Source organism: Crotalus tigris, unplaced genomic scaffold (genome assembly GCF_016545835.1).
Source record: "Crotalus tigris isolate CLP2741 ecotype Arizona unplaced genomic scaffold, ASM1654583v1 scf7180000018807.1825209, whole genome shotgun sequence".
NCBI classification, from domain to species: domain Eukaryota; kingdom Metazoa; phylum Chordata; class Lepidosauria; order Squamata; family Viperidae; genus Crotalus; species Crotalus tigris.
In genome coordinates, this window is record NW_024097206.1 from 557,330 (window position 1) to 584,905 (window position 27,576).

The 27,576-nt window shown below is 38.5% G+C and overlaps 1 protein-coding gene across 3 annotated transcripts in view; it reads left to right on the forward strand.

Moving 5' to 3' along the window:
* CDH6 (cadherin 6) overlaps positions 1 to 27,576 on the forward strand; it is a 181,106-nt gene that overhangs the window by 73,175 nt on the left and 80,355 nt on the right. Inside the window, exon 1 of one of the 3 annotated variants that reach the window (XM_039356239.1) lies at positions 19,596 to 19,840. The exons of the other annotated variants lie outside the window; for them this stretch is intronic. The gene's annotated coding sequence lies outside the window, so the exon portion shown is untranslated. Of the gene's footprint in view, positions 1 to 19,595; positions 19,841 to 27,576 lie in introns of those variants that run through there. 3 annotated transcript variants of the gene reach the window in all.

Consider the following 27,576-nt stretch of genomic DNA (forward strand, 5'->3'; position numbering starts at 1 on the left):
CAGACCTAATTTTAATGCTAATTAATGTTGGAGTTTTGTTCCATTTGAAATATTCCCCCTATTAATAAGTTCTTGGTGACTGCAAAACACCATGTTGCCTCTATTGTTTTAATTATTATAAGTTTATGCATCCTGTTGCAGCTGATTATGTGACCTCAGATAAACTTGTTTGTTTGCTGACTAAATTTTAGTTCAGATACTGATACAGTTCTGCTCAAATTAATTGAGCCATGAGATGCATTTCATTCCCCAGGCCAACTGCATGAAAGTTACAGTTTAATTGATTTCCTGAGGGAGGGAGGGAATTTTAGTCACTTAATTAATGCTAAAATAAGAATGCAGAGAGAGCATAGAAATGGTTCATTCCCCAGAAACATGTAGGTTGTATATAGGTGCCAAGGAAGATGGGAGGAGCGTGTCTCTCCATCCTCTTTCCCATCCTCCTCTGATCCTTGTTCCCAGTATGCTGACAGCAAAGTAAGTAACCAATGGTTGCTTTGGAAAGAAGGCCAAAATTTGAAATCTCTTAACAGTTGGTGAAAAAAGGATGAGGGGGGAACTTAGATCCCTCTCGATGAGGTAGGGCTGGCTGGGGGCAATCGATGGGGAAATTATGCTAGTCTATCTTATATATGAAAAGAAGTTGTCTAGTTCCTCCTAGGACGTAACCCTCAGTTCTGCTTAATGTAAAAAAATCTTAATTAATCTTTCGACATTCCACCCTTCATTTCAAAATGGGCTAGAATCAGTGGTGGGATTCAGCCAGTTCACACCACTTCGGCAGAACCGTTGGTACTTTTTGTTGCCCAGGCCCAGAATGGACTTCCGGAAGCAGCATCCATACAGAGAACTGGTTGTTCACATATTTGAATCCCACCACTTGCTAGAATCCCTATAACTGAAGTGGTAAAGATTGCAGAAATAATATATTGAGGGTAATATTATTAATCTGAGAGCCAGTTTAGTATAGTGGTTAAAGGTATACCAGGCTCAAAGCTGGGAGACTACGAGTTCTACTCCTGCCTTAGACATGAAAGCTGGTTGGGTCACTTTGTGGCAGGCATTCTCTCTCAGCCCCTCCCACCTCACAGGTTTGTTGTTGTGGAGAAAGTAGGAAGAGGAAGGAGAAGTAGGGATATTCCCTGCCTTGAGGTTTTTTTTATAAAAATAATAAAGGCGGGATATAAATAAATAAACAATAATTTGTGTAGCAAAGGAAATTACATCACAATTCAAACATCTGCCTATGTAACACAATGGCTTTTCAGAGTATCTGGCTGATGAAATTCTGAAAATGCTTTTGGACCCTTTTAAATGGAGTTACCAAGATTAGTTTGGGACTTTCTCCAGAAAGCTTGTGTTAGTTTGTAACTAAGCTGTGACCTCTTTTTTTTTATTATTCAGAAAGTCTGATTTATCCAGTTGTGTTGTATTTGGGTACAATAAAATGAAGCAAGCAAAGAGTGTTTATTTAGATTTATAGCCTGCCTTGCCCCCAAGGGCTCAAAGCAAGTTATTGCTAACATCTATCATATATAGATTGAATTTCACAGCATAAAAACATTATGCATTTCATCTTTCATGTAGTCATCCTCTTCCACATGACTATTGAAAGGGCAGAAGGACAGCTTTATCCCTTCAAAGGTTTAAATCATAAATGCTGAAGAGAATTATCTTGTCAATTCCCATTCATTTCTTATTTACCAAGATAGACCTTGGGTCCCTAATGCAACCATTCTCTAGCATCATCACCCTATGAGTTGCTGTAAGTATAATAATACCTTAGTGTTGTGGGAACCATTCTGTTTTATCCCATACATGTGTGCAGCAAGAAGATGATCAAACATAACATAATGATAATAAGAAAGTAGTGAGCACATTCACACCAAACCAGACTATCTAGTAACTGATTTTTTTTCTTCTTAAAAGATAAGAAATATGTGTATTAATGGTGCAAAAGCAGATGTATGGGTTAGTTTGCCTTCCTCCTTTCTCTTTTCTGCAGGTTTAACTCAATTTTTCTACCCTGTGATCTGCTTACAGTAATTAATAATAATAGTGACAGAATTAAAACAAAATAAATTGATAATTTTAAGCTTTAAAGCCTATTTTAAACAACCCTATATTAACTGCCTTATAAGAATGGCAGAAAGCCACTTGGGAGAATAGGTAATCAGTTTCAAATTATCTTCTGAAATGCTGACGGCTACAACCAGAAGAGCTAACTGGGAAAGAAAATGAGATGCCATCTTCTTGAACAGGGCTTTTCAACTGGTGGTACGCATGCCATGGTGACACTTCCGCACCTGGCAGGTGGTATGCGACCTAGACAAGTGTAGCAGGGAGGGATGACCTGAAGTGGCAGAAGTGTCGAGGAGCTGAAGTAGCATCAGCCCTGCACAGGCCAGGGGGAGAATCAGTTGGAACTGGTGGTGTTGCCAGGGCTCTGCTGAAGGTCCAGGATCAGCGTGCACAGCTCCAGCTAATCGGCACTTCTGGTAGCCTCCAGTGTGGCTAGCAGCCACACAGAATTTTCGAGCGGAGAATCAGCTGGATCTGCAATGTTGCTGGGGCTTGGATGAGGGCCCTGGATTGCATACACAGCTACAGTTGATCAGCGCTTCAGTCAGCCTCTGCTATCACTGGGAGCAGCAGACAGGCCTTGGGGTGAGAGATCGGCAGAGGCCCCAAGATTGGTGCACGCAGCTCCAGCTGATCAGCATTGTGTGCAATGGTTAGCCGGGCAGTGGGTGGGGGAGTGAGATTTGGGTAGCGACCAGCACTGGAGCTCTCCCTGGGCCCCAGAGAGTGGTGCACCCAGAAGAGAAAAGGAGGGGGGATGAGAGGAGAGGATATAAAAGGAAGAGGTTTTGAAGTGAGAGAGAGGGGAAAAAGGACAGTGAAAGAGAAGGGGACAGAGAAAGAGAGAAGAAAAAGAGGAGAGGATCTGTGAGACCAGAAGAGGGGTCAGGAGCAGAGGCTGTGAAAACAGAGAGAGAGGAGAGGAAGAGAGGAAGAAGGGCCGACCAGCCACCTGACCAGCAAGGTAATCGTGCATAAATATGGATACATTTGTCATACGTTCGTCAGTGCCAAGGGAAAGTGATTTAGCAAAGGCACTGCCATCGAAGATATTAAAACTGGTACTTCCCCCCCCTTTTTTTTTTGGTCATCAAGTTTTGGACACCTTGCTAAGCACTGGTGGCATTTGAATATTGTCATGTCCAAAAAGTTGTACAATCTGTGAAAAGCACTGTTCTAGAAGATTCACCTAAAGCTTTCAGGATAGGCTTCCAAAATGGGAGCCAAGTTAAGTTTACTAAGAACCAATATTGGCAAATCTTGGTAACTGGTAACTGAAATAATCTGAGTTATTGTCCTTTGGTTCAGAGGGTAGAACCCTAGCCATCCTGTTAGATTTTGTGTCTTTTTATGGATCTGGTGAAAAAGTACAATGTGAAAGTTTATATATAATTGAATATACACTAAATTCCTTCAGATTTATTAGTAAGGCTTTTAATTGGTACCTGATGTTTTTAGTGGCACACCAAGAATAACTTTACAGATTTTATTAAACTTCAGCTTCAGGGAGCATTTGTCAGCACTGATAGAGATGAAGAATGTTTTTGCAACATCCAGGGCATAAGTTCCCAATCTCTGCATCTTAAGTATGTCTGAAGAAATTTTACCAAACCTGTTGATAAATATCAAGCCTGAAGCTTGATATCAAGCCCACAAACATATGTCTAGTAGTGAATTAAACTCATTTCTGTTAAAATGTGTACTTCATGTGTTACATGAAGAAAACCAAAGATTTAAATCAGAGGTCTCCAGGACCAGTTCTGTGGAGAGATGTTTTTCCGCATACTGGAGGGTGCACAGTTTTGTGTGCTGCCTGCATCCCATGGATGGGGGTTTGCTTGTTTGTGGGGACCGGATGTTGGCATGCCGCGGCCCGGTACTGGTCCATGGACCAGAGGTTGGGGACCCCTGATTTAAATGGTAAAACAAGTAAGTTTAAAACCCAAGGTATGTGAACTCCAGATGACCAGGAGATGGCAGCAAAATTTTATTGAAAATGCTAATGTTTTGCTGCCATCTACTTGTCATCAGGATTTTGGAACCCACAACATTGTAAATTGAGAAATAAGTTCTGTGGAATTAACATTAAAGACTTTTCCTTCAGAATATTCATTTTTTTTATTTATTGGTTTAGGAAAACAAAGATAAAAGTAAGTGGAATTTATGTACAGGTCTGGCTAGTCATTGTGTATTTTCAAGAATGAAAAGAGAAATGATCTGATGGCAATTAGTTCCACCTCATTCTGATACCTGATATGTGGTCTCAATGACTTTTCTGAGTCAGAGGAAGAAGGGTCTGATCCAACAAGTGGTCAGCCTCAATAGCCAACAAGGGATTTCTCACCTGAAGCAGTAATAAGGAGCTGGAGCAGACTTAGATAATGAGGGGAAAGATCCGAAGACACCCCTAGCCCAGGAGGTTACCAGGAACTTTGAAGGACAAAACAAAAGCACTACTGTATGCTTAGCTATGTAGTGAGCAAGAATGACAGCAAACGTAAACGAGTCATTCCTGTAACTACTTACTTTGCTGACCATTGGAAACAATTTTCCCGCCTGGTACCTGTTTTGATGTATCCTTGCTCTCTTTCAGATTCTAGGATTTATAATTCATATCAGCTTGTCTCACCCCTTTTTCCTGGGCTTGCATTTTCATTGGATAGTTGGCTTCTATACTTGCTTCTTGTTTCTTATGGCTGCCTCTGGATCGGACTTTGGGAGCCTCCGGCTTTGAATCTTTGAAGTCTCAAGTTTAGCATTACCCATGTCTACCTGCCTTCTTAGTTGAATTTCAATCCTATCCAGTTATAATTTGCCACATTGTGATTGTTCAATCTAGCCTAGAACATTATTTATTTATTTACTTCCTTACTCATACCCACCCAAAGTCATTGGATACAAGATGGGCAGCAAAATATATAATATGCATGCATGCATACATATATACATACATACATATCCTGCCTTTAATCTTTAATATTTATCATTATTATCACATTATTGGCAGTGCTATCATCTGTTACTTTCTAGGAGTGGAGTCACTTAGGCCATGCTACTATAGGGTTCGGTCTTTGCTATACCCTTGAAGTGACTTTTTGGTGCCCCTTCACCACTGCCATGCTTTGAGAAACTTGAGCTGGTGTGCTGATTTACTGCTGCACACAACTGAATCAGGGAGGGTGGGTAAAGTGATCCAGCCTCTTATTTGGTCTCCAAAAATGAAACATCTTGCATCTTTTGTTTAACGAAAAAGGTATAAATTCAGTATAGTTACGACATAGAGCATTAAGGCAATAAACATTGCAGTTAAGGTGTCAGGGACCAGGGTGTTTCAGATGGAAAATCCCAAGTGGTCATGGACTGTTGGATGACTTTGGGGCACTCTCTTCCTTAGCTCAAGCTATTTCACAGCCTATTGCATGGATAAAATGAGGTAAAACCAGGTCTACCAGACCTGGGCTACAGAAATATAGATGAGCATGAAATGGCAGCAAAGAGTTATAAAAACATTACATTTCCCCTCTTGTCTCACATTCCTTTGGATTTTTACAGTCCTGATTTGATAGTACTACAAAAGAGTTCCATGAACATCACCTTGGATTTGCAGGAGAAAGGCAAATACATATAGTTATATTGCCTTTAAAAATCTGGGCCAAAGAAGACAACAAACGTCATGACACTGTCACATCACCTATGGCTTCACATAATAGAGTGTGGCTCCTGACTGGGAAAAAAAAAATGTGGCCATTGTAAAATGAAGTAAGAATAGGCTGTAGGTTGAGCCTTAGATCCGAAACAGAGAAGTCAGTATTTCTCCTGGCACAATTCCAAACAAAATCGTTCTCTGTTGAGCCTTCCAAAAGATTATTTGATTAGTTACTTTTCCTTTGACCAAATAGTTCTATAACTGTGACTGCCTTGCAATGATAAAAGGTATATTTCTTCCCACACTGCAGCTCCTGCATTGAATTTCGTGTTCCATTGGGTTTGAAAAATTTGCATATATAGCTTGAATCTAATTACAGAAATACAAAACAAAAAACAAAAAACCACCCCACCCCTGGAAACTTATATAAAATCCATCCCATGCCAAAAAAAAAAAAAAACTATCATCAAAAGTATCACAAGGGGAGGAGGGGAATAGCAATTGCAAAGAGAAATATGCTGGCAGCAGCATATTTGCTCCAACCTTTCTGCTAAAGATTTTCTCATTATACTTTAATGAGGTTTGGTGGAAGAAACAAAAGATCAATCCTATAAATTAAAGGCTTAAAAGCTAGTTTAAGGAGGGAGGAGAAGGAGTTATCGTCTATTGCAATTTATTTTGGTGGGGTAGAGAGGGTTGCCAGTTCCATTCCACTGTCAGCCTTCCCCTCTCCGCCCCCCCCCCAAATGGCACCAGAGTAGGAAGGAGGAAAATGGTTCAAAAGGTATTAATTTTTATTTCATGGAAAATAGTGGCTGACAATGCCACGGTAATAAGGAGAGATGTGCTTCTTGAAATTTAATTCTTATCATGCTAACACAGCGGTTCTCAACCTATGGGTCGCGACCCCATTTGGGGTCGATCGACCATTTTTCGGGGGTCGCCAAAGGCGGCGATCCGCCATTTTCTCCCCTCCAGGGGCGGCGGCGCAAACGTTGAGAACCGCTGTGCTAACAGGTAGTTGTCAGCTTACAACAGTTTGTTTAGTGACAGTTCAAAGTTACGATGGCACTGAAAAAAGTGACTTATGACCACTTACCACTGTGGCCTCCCCATGGTCATGTGATCATTCATAGGCTTGGCAACTGACTCATATTTACAATGGTTGCCGTATCCCGGATCATGTAATCATCTTTTGTGACCCTCTGACAAGGAAAGTCAATGAGGAAGATAGATTCACTTAACAACCCTGTCACTAAGTTAACAATTGGTGATTCGCTTTAGAAATGTGAAAAGAAAGGTGGTAAAATTGGGCCACATTCACGTGACAAATGTCTCACTTAGCAACAGAAATTTTGGGCTAAATTGTGGTCGTAAGTCGAGGACTACCTGTATCGCTGGAAACCCAGAATTACCCAGTTTGCATAACTCCTAATATCCTGTCATGGTATGTAGCAGTGACTTTGGGAGAACAGGAGGAAGAGCTTCAAGTTAGACAATGGTAGACAAGTGGGTAACTGAGTCCATGGAGAAAATGGGGGCCTAGCAAACATCTCAGAAGGGACCCTTCCTTGTTTCTTGGACTGCAAAAGAGAGAAGGAAAGAGCTACTTTCAGACTTGCAAGATTCTGTTAATGTAACCTTATAGTTAGTACTTCTTGTTTAAATTATCTTTTGGGTGAAATATATATCTCCCCCCCCTCACCTTTTCAGTCCAAAAAACTAGGGAGGGTCCTTTCTCACATTCTCTAACATCCTTGACATAAACTGTTTCAACTTCTCTTCTCAGGACTCTGCTATAGGGCATTGCATGCCAAATCAACTAGACATGAAGATAGTATTTTTTTTCCCCCATGCCATCACTCTGCTAAACACCCACAACACTTTCTTATTTCTAAAGATATTTACCCATGTAGTAGGGCTGTATTGCTATTATCCTTCATATCTTTTCATCTTTCTCATCTTTCCTACTTCCTTCTCCTGTTGGTATCTTATGATTTATCACTTGTTGTTTGTATTTTATGATTTATGATCTATGACTTATCACTTTGTTGTTTGTATGTACACTGAGAGCTTATGCACCAGAGACAAATTCCTTGTGTGTCCAATCATACTTGGCCAATAAAGAAGTCTATTCTAAAACATTTGCCATATCCCCATTTCTTCTGTCAACACAGTTGCCACTTGTCTGACCCTTCTCTAGCCTGCAATTCTTCCTCCTGTCTCCCAAGGTCATTTCCACAAACCATTACATAATCACAAAGTTCTAAGGTTTCCCAGATCCCTCAACGCATGGTACATGGTCACCATTGCTGTCCTAGCATCTTCCGTCTTCTGAATAATATTGGATTAACACATTTGAATCTCAAAAGCAGGGATGGACTACATATGTGTTGACAGAAGAAATGGGGAAATAGCAAATGTTTCAGAATAGAATTCTTTGTTGGCCAAATGTGATTGAACACACGCGGACTTTGTCTCCAGTGTATAAGCTCTCAGTGTACATGCAAACCACAAAGTGATAAGTCATAGATCATAAATGATAAGATATAGACATAAATCATAAGATACAAACAACAGGTGTGTGTGTGTGTGTGTGTGTGTGTGTGTGTGTGTGTGTGTGTGTGTGTGTATTTGCTCCTGGAAAACAAGAGTTTCAGGATAACACATGGGCAATGCACGTTTGTTCCAATATCTCTTCCTCCATGAGTCCTGGCCGTAAAAGATAGTTTGCACATACCTTGTAGTACTTTTTAGATTAACTGGACTATAAACAGTAGACTGTAACTCATACTGTTTTCCACTGAACAAAAGAGATATTCTCTTCAAATGCCACATGTGTTTTTAGAAAAGAATCCCCAGTAATAGCATTGTAGAAGAAGAATGAAAAAAGCCCGATGAAATCTGCAACAATAAATAGGTTGACAACTCCTTTCTGAGGCCTTCCACTTCCATATCCCCAACTGATGCATCCTACTGTTAAAAGGGGGGAAATGCATATGCCAGTTATGTGTCTGATTTTCATCCCACGCTGCAAACAAAACTAGTAAATTATACACAGTCACAAATCTCCACACACTTGATAATAACATCTCTATATTTAAGTGGATTTGAAGTTCTTAAGCAAGATATTAGCCTCAATCTTTTGAGCTTACTGTAGCTCTTGAGTTACGTCTGGGGAATATTAGCTTATTCAGTAAATCCTAAAGCCCCTGAAATGGTAGACTAGTAAAAAGTGGTATTAAGTAAGCTTTGAGATTTTTCTTAATATAAAAGTGCCTCTTTGTAGAAGAGTAGAAAATCAAGATGGTTGAAGGGGAGAGAGAAAGAAAGAGGGGAGGGAGGGAGGGGGGGAGGGAGGGAGGGACACTAGTAGGAAGTAAAATTTTGAAATCTATAATGTTTTTCAGATAGTACACTAGTGTAAGGAAAGATGTAAATAAGTATCAAGCACTTTGTTATATCAGCAATCTGTCTATGACTGGGGGGGGAACCAGTAAGCATACCCTAGAACAGTGATGGCGAACCTTTTAGACACTGAGTGCCCCAAACCTGCCCCACCCCACACCTGCCCTGCTCTGCCCCACCCATCTACCCCACCCCTGCCCACCCTGCCCCACCCCCACCCTGCCCCCTGCCCACAGGGCCACCTACCACCTCCATGGCCCGCCACAGATTGCCCAGGTGGCCCTACAGTGCCATGGCGGCCACGCCCTCTGTCTGCACCATGCAACATCATCTGTGCACAATGGGGCACAAGGGCGGAGTCTTGTCCCTGCTGCCCAGCTGCCATGTCCTTGGGTATGCTGTTCTGCCCAGGGGCGACTCTCCTCCAGGGGGGCTGATGATGTGGAGGGAGCTGCCGGGGAGGCGGGGCTGGGGCAATGGCACACGTGCCCACAAAGAGGGCTCTGCATGCTGCCTCTGGCACGCATGCCATAGGTTCGTCACCACTGCCCTAGAATTAGTATGATTTTAAAACTTTCCTCTCATGAATAACTTGCTGAAGTTAAAAGAACTACCAAATCTGAAGACCCTTTATGAAACAGCAAGTACAGGATACTAAATCCTGTTAGATCCATGATTGTTTGCACAGTAATTATGATCTTTTCAAAGTTAATTTGGTCTCCCTGGCTCAAAAGAGCATATTTGCAATCAACCGACCTTTTCATTTTTACATGTGTTAATATAAAGGCATGGGTACCCATACAGGAGAGATTTCCCTTGCCCCCTGGTAGCCAGCACACAAAAACAGAAAAAAAGAGAGGAAATAATATTGTGTTTTTTAGTAAAGGATTCTTTTTCTTTTGATTCTTGATTAGTTGCAGATGATTTCTGTAACAAAATAAATAGACAGGCAGGTTTAATAGCCCCCAGAACATGTAGCCCTGATCCTGAATGGGGATATTAAAAAAAAAGTTAATGTCTGATAATGAAAAAAAAATGTGAGTTCAATAGTTCTTATAACTTCAATCCTAAAAGAAATCAATCTTGACTGTTCTTTTGAAGGACAGATACTGAAACTGAAGCTCAAATACTTTGGCCACCAAATGAGAAGAGAGGACTCATTGGAAAAGACCCTGATGTTGGGAAAGAGGGAAGGCAAAAGGAGAAGCAAAGGATGAGATAAATGGTCAAACAGTGTCATTGATGCAATGTACATGGATTTGGGAAACTCCAGGAGACAGTAGATAGCTCCATGGGGACACAAAGAGTCAAACACAATTAGTGACTGAACAACAACAGCAAAAGTTCTTAGAACTATACTGTATGGGAGTTTAAGTACATAATGTGAATTTCAGTGTGTGCTAAGCTACCAGAGGAGCAAATTCAGTAATAACCAAGAGTCCACACCAGGGGTAGGCAACCTCGGCTCTTTTATGACTCATGGACTTCAACTCCCAGAATTCCTGAGTCCGGAATTCTGGGAGTTGAAGTCCATGAGTCATAAAAGAGCTGAGGTTGCCTACCCCTGGTCCACACCATCCTGAACAGAACTAGCGAATAGGTCCATTGTTTCAAGCCGTCAAGGGAATCAAAGTGTAGGGTACATATTTAAAAGTCAACATCAACGGTTACAAAACAGGAATAAAATGCTCCTAATTGTACTTCTCTTCCAGCCCTGCTTTCTGCAACTACAGGGTAAAACAGTCATTACTAGCACAATAAGTGAAAAATGCAATTTATAAATTGGAATTCTCTGATTGCTAACTGCCCCTCTCATTTCATGTATTTTCGAATATCTCATTTAAATAACATATTTATGGGGCTTTGGAAATGTTTGAATTTGGCTAGGAATCAGGCGGAGGAAATTATTCATATGCATAGAATTCACTCCGGCAATAACCCCCTTGTATTCTGCAATTTTACATTGCCGTATTTCACTGATGCTTAAATTAAGGATAGGCATCTTCTCTACTGCCTTATTATGAGCTAGTTGGCCTTTTAGCTTCATCCCAAGTTCAAACCACATTATCTTGTTCACACTTTGGGGAATATGGGTTCAGCACCTTTGGATATTTAGGGATCATTTTCTTTGGTTACTGCAGAGCTGAATTGGCAGCGTGTGAAGAAAACTAATCTGGAAAAATGCATTTTGTAGATTTTTTTCCCCCTAGTTTTTTCTCTAGTTTTAGATATAAATGCCAGCAGCTTATACTTACAAGCAGTGGTGGGATTCAGCCAGTTCGCACCACCTCGGCAGAACCGGTAGCTAATTTTTTGTTGCCCAGGCCCAGAATGGACTTCCGGAAATGGCATCCATACAGAGAACCAGTTGTTCATATATTTGAATCCCACCACTGCCTACAAGTCATTGAAGATGAGAAGGTAGAATGTAAACATCTTATAAGATTCTACCTTCTCATCCTCAATGAACTTGTAAGTACAGGTTGCTGGCATTGATATTTAAAACTAGAGATGGGGGGGGTAATAGGCTTCAACTTTTTTTTCTTTTATAATATTTTATTAGTTTTCTATATTTACAATTCATAGGTGCTTGGCAAACAACATGTTGTCTGGGTCCATTTGTTTTACTTGGTAAAACACATTAAATTCCTAATCTCTACTCCATTTTTCCAGCCATTGATAAAATGTGTCCCATATTTGAAAATATTCTGTATCTTCTTTTTTTTTAATCTTCAGCGTAAGTCTATCCATTTCTGTACAGTCCAGTATTTTCTTGATTATCTCTTCTTCAGATGGCGTTTCTTCATTTTTCCAATGTTGAGCAAATACAATTCTTGCTGCTGTTAATACATGCAACATTATATATATATATATATTCTTTATCATATTTTTCTGATATTATAACTAATAAAATAGTTACAGTTTAAAATCTGCATGTTTTCTTAACATCTTTTCTAACCAAATATGTATTTTTGTCCAAAATCTTTTTGCTTTAGGCATGTCCACCAAAGATGATAGAACGTGCCTGGTTTTTGCTTACATTTCCAACAGTTATTAGACATGTTTTTAAACATTTTTGCTAATCTTCACTAAAGGCTTCAACTTTTTTTACTTGAGAGAAAATCCCATATTCTCAAATCTTGCTTTTCCAACAGTTACACAAAGTAGCCTTTCCCAATCTGGTGACTTTCCAGACAAATTAAACTGCAGCTCCTAAAAGTCACAGCTGTTTTAACTTCCTAAGCATGGTGGTGAAATATTACAGCAATGCAAGAAATGGCTTAACAACTAGGAAACCAAGCACACAAATATAGGGAGGGGGAAATAAAAATCCATTAATGTCCTCCTGTAACAGGAGTCCCCAACCCAACCCCCAGGCCGCAGCCCAATACCAGATTGCAACCCATTTAGAACCAGGCCATGCTAACGGGTTGAGTGTGCTTGCGTGCACAGCTCTACTTGTGTGAGCATCAGGCGCTTCCACTTGCATGCAATGCTTCATTTGTGTGAATGGCAGGCATGCATGCCCACTGCTCAGGCAAATAGAGCTGTGTGGGTGAGTGTGCACGCCTGCTGCTTCCACAGAACCATTCCCTCTCCCCACCATCACCGCCACCACTGCCACCACTACCACCACTGCCACCCAGTCACAAAGGTGACCTGGATGACAGGAGATCATTCCAGAAAGTTAAGATTTGAGATAACGCTTTGCCAACTTTATAGGAATCTGAACTTGATAATAGTTGAGCACCTAAAGAAGATGGAATGTTGTTTGGTCTATAACCTGATCTACAACCATAATTGGGAATAGAATTTCTGTTGCAATCCTAATTGCCAGAGTTGTTAAAAGAATCACTGCAGTTGTAAATCACATGGTTGTTCAGCAAATCCAGCTTCTCCCATTGACTTTACTTGTTGGAAACTGCCTGGGAAGGTTGTGAATGGCAGTCATGTGACCTCAGGATGCTGCAGCTGTTGTAAATTCTTGCCATTTGCCAAGCACCCAAGTTTCGATCAAATGACTATGGGATGCCCTTGATGGGGATAAGTCACTTTTTTCCAGTGCTATTGTAACTTCAAATGGTCAGTAAACAAATAGCTGTAAGTTAAGCTGTAATTGTCTAATAGGCTCCTTCTGTAGTGTAGATGGTCTAAGTTAAGGTGACCAACTTTTTTACAATGAAAAGGAGGATACAAATAAATTGAAGAAAAAATATCATAAATAAAAGAAACATTTTATTCATTGCAACAATAATACAGATAACTTGCATGTGCAAAGTTTGCCAGCTGGGTGTTTTGGCGTGCTCAGCAGCAATTCCTATTGGCTTTCAAAAGCCAATAGTGGGAGTAGCACAGCTCATGCAAAAGTTGAAAAAAAAAACATCAAAAAAAGGTGCCGGAACGTCGTTCTGAGCATTCTATGAGGGGAAAAAAGCCCTGCAGATTAGTCTTCAAATATCAAAAAGGAGGACATGTAGGAGGACACTTTTTGAGGGAGGACAGAACCTACAAAAGGAGGACTGTCCTCCCTAAAGGAGGACGGTTGGTCCCCTTATCTAAGTAGCCCACCAGAAATATTCAGTTAGGCAGGGTTGACTACAGAATGTGGTCCTGTCAAATCTTCCAAACAGCATAAGATCTCCTGAGTTCAACATATATAGCGCACATTCATATCTTTTATAAAGTAATACTTTGTACCTGCTTTTAGTGCAAGACTTAAAGGCATGAATCAGCAATTATTTCAACATGTACAATGACTAGAGTACCTGTAGCTAGGAAAGATTAGCACCGTTCCTCACAGTCTGAAAATCCTAAACCAATTCATTTCTCTGCAGTAACTAATTAAAAGGGATTTAAGGTATGTAATGTAGTTCCCCCCCCTCCCCCACACACACATTTCTTAAGAATTGACAATTGTTGAGTCATTAGTATTATAGGGTATGTGAAGCGTCTAAGATCCGAAGAAATTATCCTGGTACTCTCTAGATATTTTGAGTTACACTTCTACAGTCTTTTATCATTCACATGGTGCAAGATCATGGAAATGGATGAGCTTATTCTGAACTTCTGGCTACTTAGATTAGACTTTGAATTGGAAAATTGATTTCAGAATTCTCAAGTTAGTTATCTATGTAATCTAATGCTTCCTATAACATTTTTTTCTGTTTATTTGCCAAAGAAGACAACAGTATTGGTCTGTAAATTCAATTTCACAAATGCTGGTTTTAACTCCTGATACTTGAAGTAATAAAAGATTAACCTCACATTTATGAAGACAGTTGCATTTAATAAATCCAACTTGTTGAATAATTTTCAAATCCTTATGAACTTGATGAGAATGTAAACAATCAATCTTTGTGCTGACTTTCAGATCCACTTAAAGAATTTGCAAAAAAAAAAATTAATCTGGTAAAAAAATAAATGGATCAGCCTTTCAGAAAAACAAATATCCTAACTACCCTTATTCCTAGATTTAAAACAAAACAAAAATATTGATCCAATGACATCTACGTTTAAGTTTTCAAATGGAACAAAAATGCTTTATTTACTGTGATAAAAAGTAATGGCAAATCCCAAATATAAGCAGATTATGTCCTACAAGCAAGTGCCAGAATTAATCTTTAAAGCCAGGGCATTCTAGATATTTTGCTTCTAGCTTCCACATTCTTTGCTTGCAGAGATCATGCCACTAGAAACTGTTGGGTGTTCAACTGTAAAACATGTAGAGAGCATCAGATGCTTATCCTTGTTTTAACATTTAACAAATCCTCTGTTTTCCTCAAAGCTCTGAACCATAAAGAATCTGCACTAAAATCTTCCCCTCAAATAATTCTAATGCTGGAGGCAAGAAGTGACCTTCCCTAGTTTTGAAAAAATATATACATCCAGCAAGTTCTAGAAGCAGCTATTTGGTGTATTTATGACCATACAAGAACAACTTTTCTATATAAAAAAAGAAATATGTAGATGAAGAACATAGTACAATTGAATGGTTATCCAGAGTCCATTTATGGAAATTGCTTTTTCCAGTTTTCAGGGTGTTGATGGACCAAGAGGGAGCGATTTATCATAAAGTACACAGATGGTGTGGAATCTTTTGATGGTTATCTAAATCATCCTTGGTGAAACCCTTTGCAATTTTTTTTACTTAGAAAACTTCTTTATTTGGAAGTGGGCTCTTTTCCCCTCTCATGTCTGGCTTTACTGAGCGGAGAAATACTTTAGTAAGAAACACAAACTGCATTTGGAAGAATTAGGAAGTAAAGCAAAGGAAAGTAGTGATGGGCATATAGTGGGAGAAAGGCATCATCTTTTGGGGAGAATGCAGGGCTGATGTCTTATACCAGTTTCTGGTTTATCTACACCTAGAGCTTCAGAAGCCCTGGCTTTCAGTTGCTGCTTCTAAATTCCAGTGTTGTAATAAGGCCTTTCTCATTTGCAATTTAATCATCAATGAGAATGCCAGTCTGGCATGTATTACCAAGACCTGGCTGGTTGAGAAAGGGCTGTGTTTGTCCTTTCAGAGATATGCCCAGATAGGTTTGGATATGGCATCAGCTGAGATCCTGGGGCTGGATGGAGGTGGGATGATTGATGTGGTGATCCTGGAATCTCATCATAATAGCTTTCATCACAAGCTATTACTGCTCATTAAGTTGGGCTCTAAGCATCCATTTGGATTACTGCTGTTATACCAGCCTCCATGCTATATTGCAACCTCCCTGCCTGAGCTCCTTGTCTCTATTTCTAGATCAGCAGTGGACTACCCCAGATTTAGGGGTTTGGGGGGAACTTCAATTTGCCTTCTCTAAGACTGTGGTTTGAGACAGCTCAGGAGTTCATGAACACCATGAGCCTATCATCCATCCATCCATCCATCCATCCATCCATCCATCCATCCATCCATCCATCTATCTATCTATCTATCTATCTATCTATCTATCTATCTATCTATCTATCTATCTCCTTTATTATTTTTACAAATAACTCAAGATATCAAACATATCCAACAGAACTTCCTCCTCCTATTTTCCCCACAACAATGGAATGTGGAGCTGAAGTAGAAATATGGGAACGTCAGCAGTAGCACCGCAGCTTCCCAACTGGATTTGAATGGATCTGTTATCTTGGGGGCTTGGGGCTGACAAAAGCCCTCTATGGCAAGGTGCCAGGTTACTTGATGGATTGCCTGTTCTTGATTATGTCTGTCCATCTGATCACGCCCAGCAGAAAAGTTCCACAAAGTGGACCTTCTCTACCATAGCACTTGCCTTGTAAAGCATCCTCCCTCCTCTGTCCTGGCTCCATCCATACTGATTTTCTGGAAGTCACTCAAAACCTAAAAATAATAAAGGCAGAATACAATAAATATTATTTTTATGCCTTCAGGGGGGCCCGGAGGACCAGTGAGGTACTGAAGTGGCACTGTTATTAACATCTTTTTTTCTTTCTTGGCCTTTGTGATTTTTATTTTTTTTAAAAAATAATAATTCTTTTCTATATGTTGTTTTATAGTTTTTTTATACACTGTCCAGAGTCACTTTTTGTGTGCGTGAAATGGGCAGCCATAGACATTTGTACAATAAATACATCCATGCATACATATATATATATATATATATATATATATATATATATATATATATATATATATATATATATATATATATATATATATATATTCCATTTGATAGTCCAATACCTTTTACAAACAGATAACTTTCTTTGCCAGGCAATTTCAATCTCATAAGGTCTAGTAAATTGACACTGGCATAGGGAGATATATATATGTATAATAAAGTTATTTCTCGATCCAAATATTCAATATGATTGAACATCCAATTGGCCTTTTTTCATTTCTTTTTTGTTCCTTTTTGGAAATAGCATTTTCGTTATATGTGGCTATAATTTAGAAAGGGCTGATCCATGGAGAAGAGGATGAAGAGGAAAAGTAGTTTAGAATCTAATTTATAATGTAGAAAATGAAAGAAAGCTTTCAGGGTAATGCTTGTAAGAATCGTAATTTGAAAGCTGCCTCAGAGCTGCTTATTTGCTGTTTTAAATCAAATTTCTTATGAATGGCTCTGCAGTGCTATGTATTATTAGGAATGGAAACATAAGCATTATTCAAGCTATCCTTTAAAGCACTGTATCTTTATATTTAAGTGAACAGAATTCGAGATTTCTTGTTCATTCCTTTTCTGTATAAGGCTTATACCCATCAACCTTATGCTATGTTCTTCATTTTCTATTTTAACTATATTAAGTGCTCCCAGGCAATTCAATCAATTCAACCACAATATTTATTGAGTGTACACTGCACAATAACTCAGCCCAAACGTTATTCAGTGTTGGCAAGCTGAGTGAAGCAACCAAACAGGGACAAATTAGGAACCGTGATAGTGATAGATGTTTCTTCCTTCTCTATCTGAGTTTATGTGCAGGAATGGCTTTTTTTTTCCTTTTATGGCTAGTCTTTCATTTTTGCTTACACTTGACCCCAACATACAATGGCCCCGTTAATCTTTTAGCACCTTTGTGATATCCATTTGGGCCCATTTAATAACTTTGAACTTTTGGAGGGAGGTGAGTTGATCAGATAAATAAAGATCCATACATGTGACAATTGTAGAGTTGTCTATTTATATATTTAAATTATGGCATATCTGCACTGTAACCTTAAGTTGCCCCTATCCTGTGCTGATGCCCGCTTGACTCTAAACTGGTTTAAGAAAATCTTGTCTGGACTGAGACAACTGCTTATAAGATGGTCCCAACTGCAGGCTCTCATGTTCTCTCAGTAATTCCCCAGTTGATGTTCTCTTTCACTTTCTGTTCAGGAAAACAACTGCCAATCATCTGTGCCTACATGTGCATACATGTATATAAATACACTTATGTTCTGTACACACACACACACATACACAAATCCATGCACTTTAACTTAAGTTATTTTTATTTCTAAAGCAAATACACAAATAACTAAAAATGAATAAAATTGATGCAAAAAATGTAATTTTTGAAATTGGGAATAAATGACTTCCCTATATCTCGGCCCCACAAACTCAGGGCAATGGAGATGAGATGGTTATTGTCATCCACAATGTTCAACAGGCAATTAGAGGCACAATTCTGTTAGTCTTGTTTTTGATGTTAGATGCCTGGACAAGTAGAAAACTGCCACTGTTGCATCATCAACCCATAGTGCATTGCAGTGTCCTCCAACTCAAAGTCCTTTGAACTGGGGTAGAATATGAGGCCCATCAAATAAATATACACAAGTAACTAAAAAAACAATCAGATAGATGACTGTAATGTATTGATCTGGATTAATTTTTGACCAGGACTTTTTTCTAAGGCAAGAGTGTCAAACTGCTGGCCCGCGGGCTGGACACGTCACATGGAAGCCGCGCCCACCTCATTGCTGGCAATGGCAAAACAGTCCCGATATATCATGCGACATCACATGACATCACGAGTTTGACATATCTGTTCTAAGATATCAAAAAAGACCTAGAACAGTGAAATAAATCCCCAAACTCACATGGCTCTATTATAAATCTCTCATGGAGTGTAATTTCCAGTTTGCATATCTTTGCTGACACATGAAATGAATTTATGAAAAAATTGTCAAGAACTTCATAGGTATTTGAATCTTTTTAGAATTCTTTTTTTCAGATGTGCCTATTTTCATAGAGACAACAAGGTGCAAGGAAAGCTAGTCACCAAGAACACCTCAGAGAGTTCAGAGGGTTAGATCAGTGGTTCTCAACCTTTTTAATGCCACGACCCCCAAACGGTCATAAGTCGAGGACTACTCAACCGGTCGTAAGTCGAGGACTACTCAACTGGTGCAGCGCCGTTTGCAGAATGCGACTTTTGATGGGCTCAGCAGGGCAGAGACAGCCTGGACAATTCCTATTGGCTTTTGAAAACCAATAGAATTAGACTCTATTCAAGAGAGTCTATTCTATTGGCTTTCAAAAGCCAAGGAAAAGGGAAAAAATGGTGGACTGCGGTGTTTGGCGACCCCCGTGAAATGGTCATTCGACCCCAAATGGGGTCCCAACCCACAGGTTGAGAACCACTGAGTTAGATAAAAACTTGATTATCTTTCTAAAATTCAGCATGCATATTTCTTTTTTCTTGTTGATTGAAACAATAAATATACCCTACTGAACACCTGAGTGCTGAGCTGAGCAATCTCTCATTTGAAGATTTTCATACAACTTGATCAAAGCAAATGATGGCTTGAGCAGTAATCCTATTAACAAGAAAGAATGCTTCTGAGGCTATATGAAAGCTTCTTGGGAGATTAACTGGAGCTTTTGAATACTTCTTGTCCAGTTGATTATTGTGTTTGCTCTGAAATAGAAAGACTTCTTTAATTACTCCAATAACTGAATTAGTAATTGGGTACTGTTCTGTTTCCAAGTAAAAGGCATTGAGATGAGCAGGAGTAACAAACAGTCTTGTCTTTATTCCATTCACAACAGAACCAACAATAAAAAGGCACGGAGTCCTTTTTTACCCCTTTTGCAGGGACAGTGTCAACCAATCAATGCAATGTATTTCTCCCACCTTGTGCGTGTGCAATAGACTGGAGACAGCCTGTCTGATCCTGGGCATCCACGTGGTCTGCCCAGGCCTTTCTGCAGCCTCCTGCACTTGCTGAATGACTCAGCAGGCCCAGGCTCATAACAGGTACAGTAGCTACAGACTGTAATGCCCTTTCTGTATTAAATATGATTTAAACTTGGTATCTTGGCTTTCAGACGGTTTTCAGATTTAGTTGATCCAGTTATAGAAGTATATATAATCTCACCTAATTTGGAATGTGAAGTGGGACAAGGCTCTTCTCTAGAGTTGGAGTGTTCTTATTTTTCTTCTCATTGTATATACTACAACTTGTAGTAGAGACCCATAATTCTACTGTACAGTACTATACAATACTCTCTCTTTCTTTTGCAACTTGCTGCTCTGTGCCTTATCTTTTGCTTGAGGAAAATGAGAATATATTTCCTGTGTAAAAAAATTTGGAGTGTCACAAACTACCTAAATACTCTTTTGATTCTTCAAACTGTTTTCTTTTTTTTTTTTTTACTAAAAAGCTGTGTTTAAATAAGTAGTAAACGTAGTAAGCACTCCTGAATTCATGAATACTGATATCATTAATTATTGGGTTGATTGGTATAATGGAATATAGTTTGGCACATTAGAGATGTAAAGACAAGCTTCAATTCCCAAAACTAAGATAGGCGGTTTTGAGTTGAATTACTGTAGCTAGGTTTTTGTGCATATACTTATCTTAATTCTTGGCTTTATCTAAAGCTCATAAAGTTTGTCATAGCTTTCTGTAATACTGATGGTAGGGGTCCAAGTTCATTAATCTAATTCTGCACAAAGTTTGGTATCTTGCCATTCTTTTTCATTGAAGTATCATATATCACCTTATTATCCATGAAGACAATTATTTAGTTTATTCCACTAAAGAAATGCTGTCACTTTCCACCAACAAATTTCAGAAGCATCTATAATTCCAGAGAGCAAATAATGAAAACAAAACCTCCTAAAAGGACAGAATGAATGTGGTTTATTTTATTTTGCTCCCTGGAATTAAAGTTTTTTGAGAGAAATCATTTCTAGGTATTAGATTTGGAAAACAGTTTAATTGCTGTCAAGTTTGAGAAAAAAAACTGTCTCAAGTTTGAAGTCTGTGTTTTTTTTTCTAACAGTTTGACTTAATTTGGGCTTATAGTTAAACTCCTGACATTGTCAGACAATGGTTTATGTTGTGAAGATAGCAGATAAAAAGCTAGGTAAGAACTTTTAATTATATATAATCAGTGGTGGGATTCAAATATGTGAACAACTGGTTCTCTGTGTGGATGCCGCTTCTGGAAGTCCATTCTGGGCTTGGGCAACAAAAAATTAGCTATTGGTTCTGCCGAACTGGTGCGAACTGGCTGAATCCCATCACTGTATATAATAATAATTTTCAGGTATAATTTTATGTGAATAAAAATAATTGAATTGACAACTATATAGTTTTGAATTCAATAAATAAACAAATAAATACATGAAAACAGTGATTTAAAATATCAAATGAGCTATGTCTCATTAGAACACAGCAGGCCCTTAGGATAGTCCTTGTCACTCATGCTCTGGATTGCCTTCATTTAAAAATGGTATCTATTTGCCTTCATTTAAAAATGGTATCTTCTCTGTTATAATGCCCTGCCCTTTGGGATGAGGTTATCCTCTGAGTACTGGATGGCCCCATGCAGTGGTGGGATTCAAATTTGTGAACAACTGGTTCTCTGTTTGGATGCCACTTCCGGAACTCCATTCTGGGCCTGGGCAACAAAAAATTAGCTACCGGTTCTGCCGAAGTGGTGCAAACTGGCTGAATCCCATGACTGCTCCCATACTGTTAGTATTTTGAAGGGCCCAGAAGTCATGTCTCTTTGCCCAGTCTTTGGTGATGATCTTAAAGCCCCCTATGGGTTGGGAGTGTCTGTTACTTTTGTCCATGCCAGTCTGGTTTCTGTCAACTTTGCTATCTTTTATTCTTTATTTGTGTTTTTACTGTATTTGTAAAAACAGTTTTACTTATGAGCTGCCCAGAATCATTGGGAGTCGAGTGCTATATAAATTTAATTAATTATTGACAGACGATAGAGAAAGAATGAACAGCCAAGAAGAAGACCTCAATAACTAATTTCATTAATTGCTTCTTCAAAAAAGAGAATTTTGGAAAGACATCACCCTGCAGGCATGAGAAAAAGCTAAATCTATCAGACACCCTCTGAACATTTGGTATCCTATTGCTTTTTGCCTCACTTTCCATGCAGAGTATTTTTTTGTTCATCGCATATACACATGCCTCCATTTTCTCTTTTGCTAGGAATCCAATCTTATTAAATGGATTGCAGATTCATTCCTTTTTATTATTTCCCTGAGCTGAATTGTATAGCCACATGGTGCTGAATAAGAGAAGAGAAAAAACATCGTGTTTTATTTAAAATGCAATGCTCATGTAAATCCTGGTTTTATATGTGAAGTCCCTGGATTTTTGTCAGATAAAGATACGGTGTGAAGATAAGTTAGGCAACATCTTTCAGATTAACTCCCTGCTATGGATATCCACAGCATATTCTAGCCAGGGAGACATTAAAACATCACATTTAACAGCTGTGATCTCTCTTCCTCAAAAGTCATATTTCATCCAGGACTGCTCTAAAACTTCTTCCACAGTATCAAAGCAGTGAAAAATGACAAATCTGAAGTGCAGAAAAGTCCCCCTCAGAGAGCCATTGCTTCCTGGCAATTGACATTTGGAGGGCTGTTTCTTTAAATGGCCAGCCTCTCTATCTTCCTTGGCTCTTTCCAGCTGGACTGAAAGAATAATGGCTCACCGCTGGCTTCATCAAGGGGAGGTAATGAAAAGAAAAGAAAGGAAAAGAAAAGATGGAGATGCCTGAGACAGGATGAGCTCCACTACCTACTCCCCATGCCTTGTTGATACATCCAGCTTGGACTAATGACAGAATAGTGGGGTTCAGATGCTCAGCTCCATACATGCCTACAGAAACTTTCCTTCCCAGGAAGAAGAATCCAGGCACCTGGAGTGAAAACAAAACTGGTCATCAGTCACTTTCTCTCAGTACTCAGAGCAACTGGGATGACAAGCCTGCTGTTTGCTGGCAGCTCACCAGGACTTTAACCCCTGTGGCTTCCCTAATTAACTCACCTGTGAAATTCCTCTTTCCCAGCCCCAGACGGGAAAGTGTGTTCATCCAGCCTAAAGTCAAGGCTTCAAACAAAATTAAAAAGAGAAGGGATTCCCTACATCTTATAAAATTACCTTGTTTGGCTTTTAGTCACTCTACCATGCAAGTGTGAAAAGAATCTATCAAACCTAAGAATAGGTGAATAAATCTGAAGGCTGTTGATAGTATTATGGGCATCGGCGCTGCCTTCCTCTGTTGCATTTATGCCATTTAATTCTACCAATTTAATAGAAGCCTGCTTGTTTTCCCAGTCACATATGCACATTGACTGCTGCAAGGTGATTGATAAATAGCACTTTCCTGGGATATAGTGAGTTACTTGTTCAAAGGATATTTGATAAATTTGGGGCCTTATTTGTTTGACATTTGGAAAAATAATCCACACATATATAGATATATGTTCATTTAAAAAATTGTTCATTTATTCTGAGGAAGGAAGGAAGGAAGGAAGGAAGGAAGGAAGGAAAGAAAGAAAGAAAGAAAGAAAGAAAGAAAGAAAGAAAGAAAGAAAGAAAGAAAGAAAGAAAGATAGATCTTTTTAATATTATTCCACTAACTGGTTCAGAGTTACATGATCATTAGCAGTTTTTTAATCTCAGTTTTACCTCTAGATTATTCCTATTCCATTAATATTTACAGGTAATCCTCAACTTACAACCACAACTGAGCCCAACATTTCTGTTGTTAAGTGAGACATTTGTTAAGTGAGTTTTGCCCCATTTTACAGCCCTTCTTACAACAGTTGTTAAATGAATCACTTCCATTGTTAAGTTAGTGACACGGTTGTTAAGTAAATTTGGTCTCCCCAATGACTCTGCTTGTCAGAAGGTCATAGAAGGTGATCACATGACCGTCATAAATATGAGTCAGTTGCCAAACATATGAATTTTGATCACATGACCATGGGGATGCCTCAACGGTCGTAACTCTGAAAAATGGTCACTTTTTTCAATGCTGTTGTAACTTTAAACGGTCAGTAAATGAACTGTTGTAAGTGGAGGACTACCTGTATTCAATTGCTATTTGCCATATGTTAAATAAATAAATATTCAATTTCTATAGCTGCCATCTCATACAAGTGATTCTGGGCAGTGAACAATCGTGAAACAATTAAAAACAGTTGCAACATAGTACAAAATTATCTATGGCAGCTGAGGAAAAAAATGCCAACAAGATAGATGTCAGTGCAGCCAGGAAACACGTCCCATATTTGGGGTCCCAGATCCTCAAGGCCTTATGAAAGGCCAACAGGATCAAGGTCATCCTCCCTTCTGAAGTCAGAACAATATGAGATAATAATTTATTAAACTTGTGTGCCACTCTGCTCGGGGTGGCTCTCAACAATTAAGGACATTACAATAACATCTATAAAAGATTTGTTTTATTGTTGTGTGTATTTCACATGCATACACCTATGTCGTGTGTATTTTTTTTAAGAAAAAAAAATCTATAGAATACATGTGCAGTCATACCTGATGTCTAAAATGTAAGGGATTTGCTTTCATCTTCCTTATCTATCAGGCTTTCCTTAACCATTTATCTATATTTGAAAATGAATTATTTTTCCTGTGGGACTGTAGCTATAAGCAATATGCTTCCAACCCGTATTCTGTAACACATTTATCCATAGATACCCAAATGAGACTTGAAGTGGATTCAGTGCCCAAAAACATTTTAAAAGTATGTGGGGGAGGGAGAAACACTATTGTCAGTCCTTTATTTTGTACTGATAAAAAATTAAATTTTCAGATAATAAAAACTTCAGAGGCATCAGTTGTAACGCTGTCTGATGGACCTCAAGAGCTGCAGAAGTGAAATAGGTAGCATTTATCTTGTCTCAGTTTCATAGATTTGCTGGTTGCTATCTGACTTTATTGCTGCAAGAAAATAGAATTCTTTTATCCAAATAATGTATTCGAAAGGATAGCCATCAGGTTTTCTTCGTTGGACAAGAAAAAAATGTGAATTTATTGAGTTTATTGAGCCATTAATATCTTTTGGGAATAGCATTTCAGTATTTTTAAGTGGATTCATGGTGAAATTCCTAAATGTTAAAAAAATTGTTTATGTGATGCTGACTTATTCCTCAAAACTTTCTTACTCTGTCTTTGAGGGAATGATTATTGTATTAGGCATGGGTTGTTGTCAGAAGAAATTTTCTGAGAAATGAAAAAATGATATTATTTCAGACATTAAGGATTGATTTGGGGAAATATGTAAGTTATCCTTTTTGGAAAAGGTAGTGTTACAACTGATGAGAAAATGAACCAGCATGTTTTTCTTTGAGATAATTTTTCATGATATTGTGCAACAATACAATAGCACTTTTAAATATTTTTTTTTTACTTTTTTCTATTTGTCATTAGTATAGCATTATAAAGTACTTTTTTTCAGATCGGCATTACCATTGGTGAAGAAAAGAGAAAGAAACTGAAGTAGGACATGGTTTTGGATCTTGACACGGAAGGGCCAGGCTAAAATGTACAATTCATTAAAAGGGCATTGTCAAGCACCAGGGAAATCAGGAGATTCAGGTAGCTCAAATGAGTATAAAGATTTATTGCAAGCTTAAGCTTTCTACAAAAATCTGACCTATTAATAATCCAGAGAAATGAGCAGGAATAAAAAGGTATTCAAATGGGCTGGACTTAGATCTCTTGTAGCACGTAGGGACTTCTGACTTATGGCACATTTGACCCTCCCCCCTCAGGCTCAGCCTGGTCATCTCCTATAGACTTTTTGTTACTGAAGATTTTTTCAGAGGTGAAAGATCACATTTACACACCCTGTCTCTTTGGCAGTTCAATTTACAATCCCTGCACAAGACCAAGCTACTACCAGTTCTAATACCGAGGGCCAGTAGACGTTGTTTGAGGGGGAAGATATTGTATGATTAATGAGAGGCAGATATTGGCCCACCTAAAGATTATGAAAGGAAGAGTTATAAATTGGGGATGTTCCTGATAAAGCAGAAGGATTGAAAATAGTTCCCTTCCTGCTATCTGTTGTCTTGAAAGAGGAGAGGTGACATTGTGGGAGATTCTTACCAGTTTGAACCAAAGAAGAAATGCTATCTTTGGTCAGGTGGACAGACATAAAAAAAGGAGGAAGGCATTACCCATTTCACTCAGAGAAGAAGTGAAAATGGAAGGGGAGGCACAGTATTTTCCAGCCCCTTGTGAAGCTGGCAAAGAGAGAAACAATAACAGCAAATTCAGAGAGGAGAAGGAGAAAATAGAAAAGGAGGTGTGCTAGAACTGAATCTGGCAAGGCAGCAATGGAAAGGCATTATGTCAACATAGTTGATCTACTTCCCACAATCATAAAGAAAAGGGCCAAGCATCTGTTAACTTAGAAAGGCAGAAGGAAAAGTCTTAGTCTAAAATTCTGAAGCTCAGACCTTATACTGTCTAAAGGCTTGCCTTGTTTGCTCTGCCAATGGCAAACCATTTGTTCTGTCTAGGCTTCCTTCTTGTCTGTGACAATGAAATATGGCTTCCATTCATTGAAATGCTTATGTAGAATTTTATATATATGTACAGTAGATATATCCATGAATATGTGACCTAGGTGTTTTTATTCTTTTTCAATTTTCTTTCTTTTATATAATTTTATACACTGTTCTTTCTCTCGCTTTGTTTTTGTATTCAGCCCATAACAATTTTAATTTGGTTGAATAATGTTGAGAGTGATTGCTGAATAAAGTTTTAAGTGTCTGGAACACTAAAGTTTACTATAGTATCCTGAAATTGTGAAATTGTCTGAGGGAGATTGTTAAAGAGTGCTGTTATTCCGGTCTTCTTCTGTCTAGTACAATTTACTAATCTGTTCCATCTTCAAGTCCTTGTGTTTACCAGTTTCACTTCTTCCAACAAATTATATAAAGGGTTGGATTCATTTATTCTGGGACTGCTCCGTGCCATTTCCTCCTCAAACATAGCAATATTGCATATGTACAGCTTTTCTAAATGAAAGTAGTATTATTACACTCTTATTTTACAGCACATTTATTCTTCAAGATAAAAGACAGTTTGATTCTCACCTTCTGTGTCCTATTATTAGTTTCTGATGGTATGAATTGAATGTGACAGAGAAAACAAAACATGATTTATCAAGACATGAGAAAAATGAAATTCTTCAAATATATAACACCAAAAATGGAGTTCCTTTCTTAGAAATGGAACAGTCATTAAAAGGATGGGGGAAATGAACCAATTTTTTTAAACCCTTCAGGACAAATACTGGAATTAAAAATAAACCACCAAAATACCCAGGATTCTAAATTATTTTTTCAGTACTATTCATTAATACAAACAGGCACACAGCTCCCTAGGGTAACTGATTAGGCCATGCTCCACCTCATTATCTATGGCTAATCAAGAAATGTACAAATGATACAGTGCATGTTTTACACATCTGGAGGAAGTCTTCACTTATGTCATATGGTCCTCAATTAGCACCGTTTAAAATGCACCAACTGAAAACCAACTTTTCTCTTTGTGAAAATAAATAGGATTATCATGAACCATGTAAAAGACATAATCAAATTGCCAGAAATAATATATTTCAAGTAAGTAGAACAGCAAGCAAAATAAATTACTTTATTATTCCTCCTACTCAATGGAGAGGTTGCATTCACTTTTATGT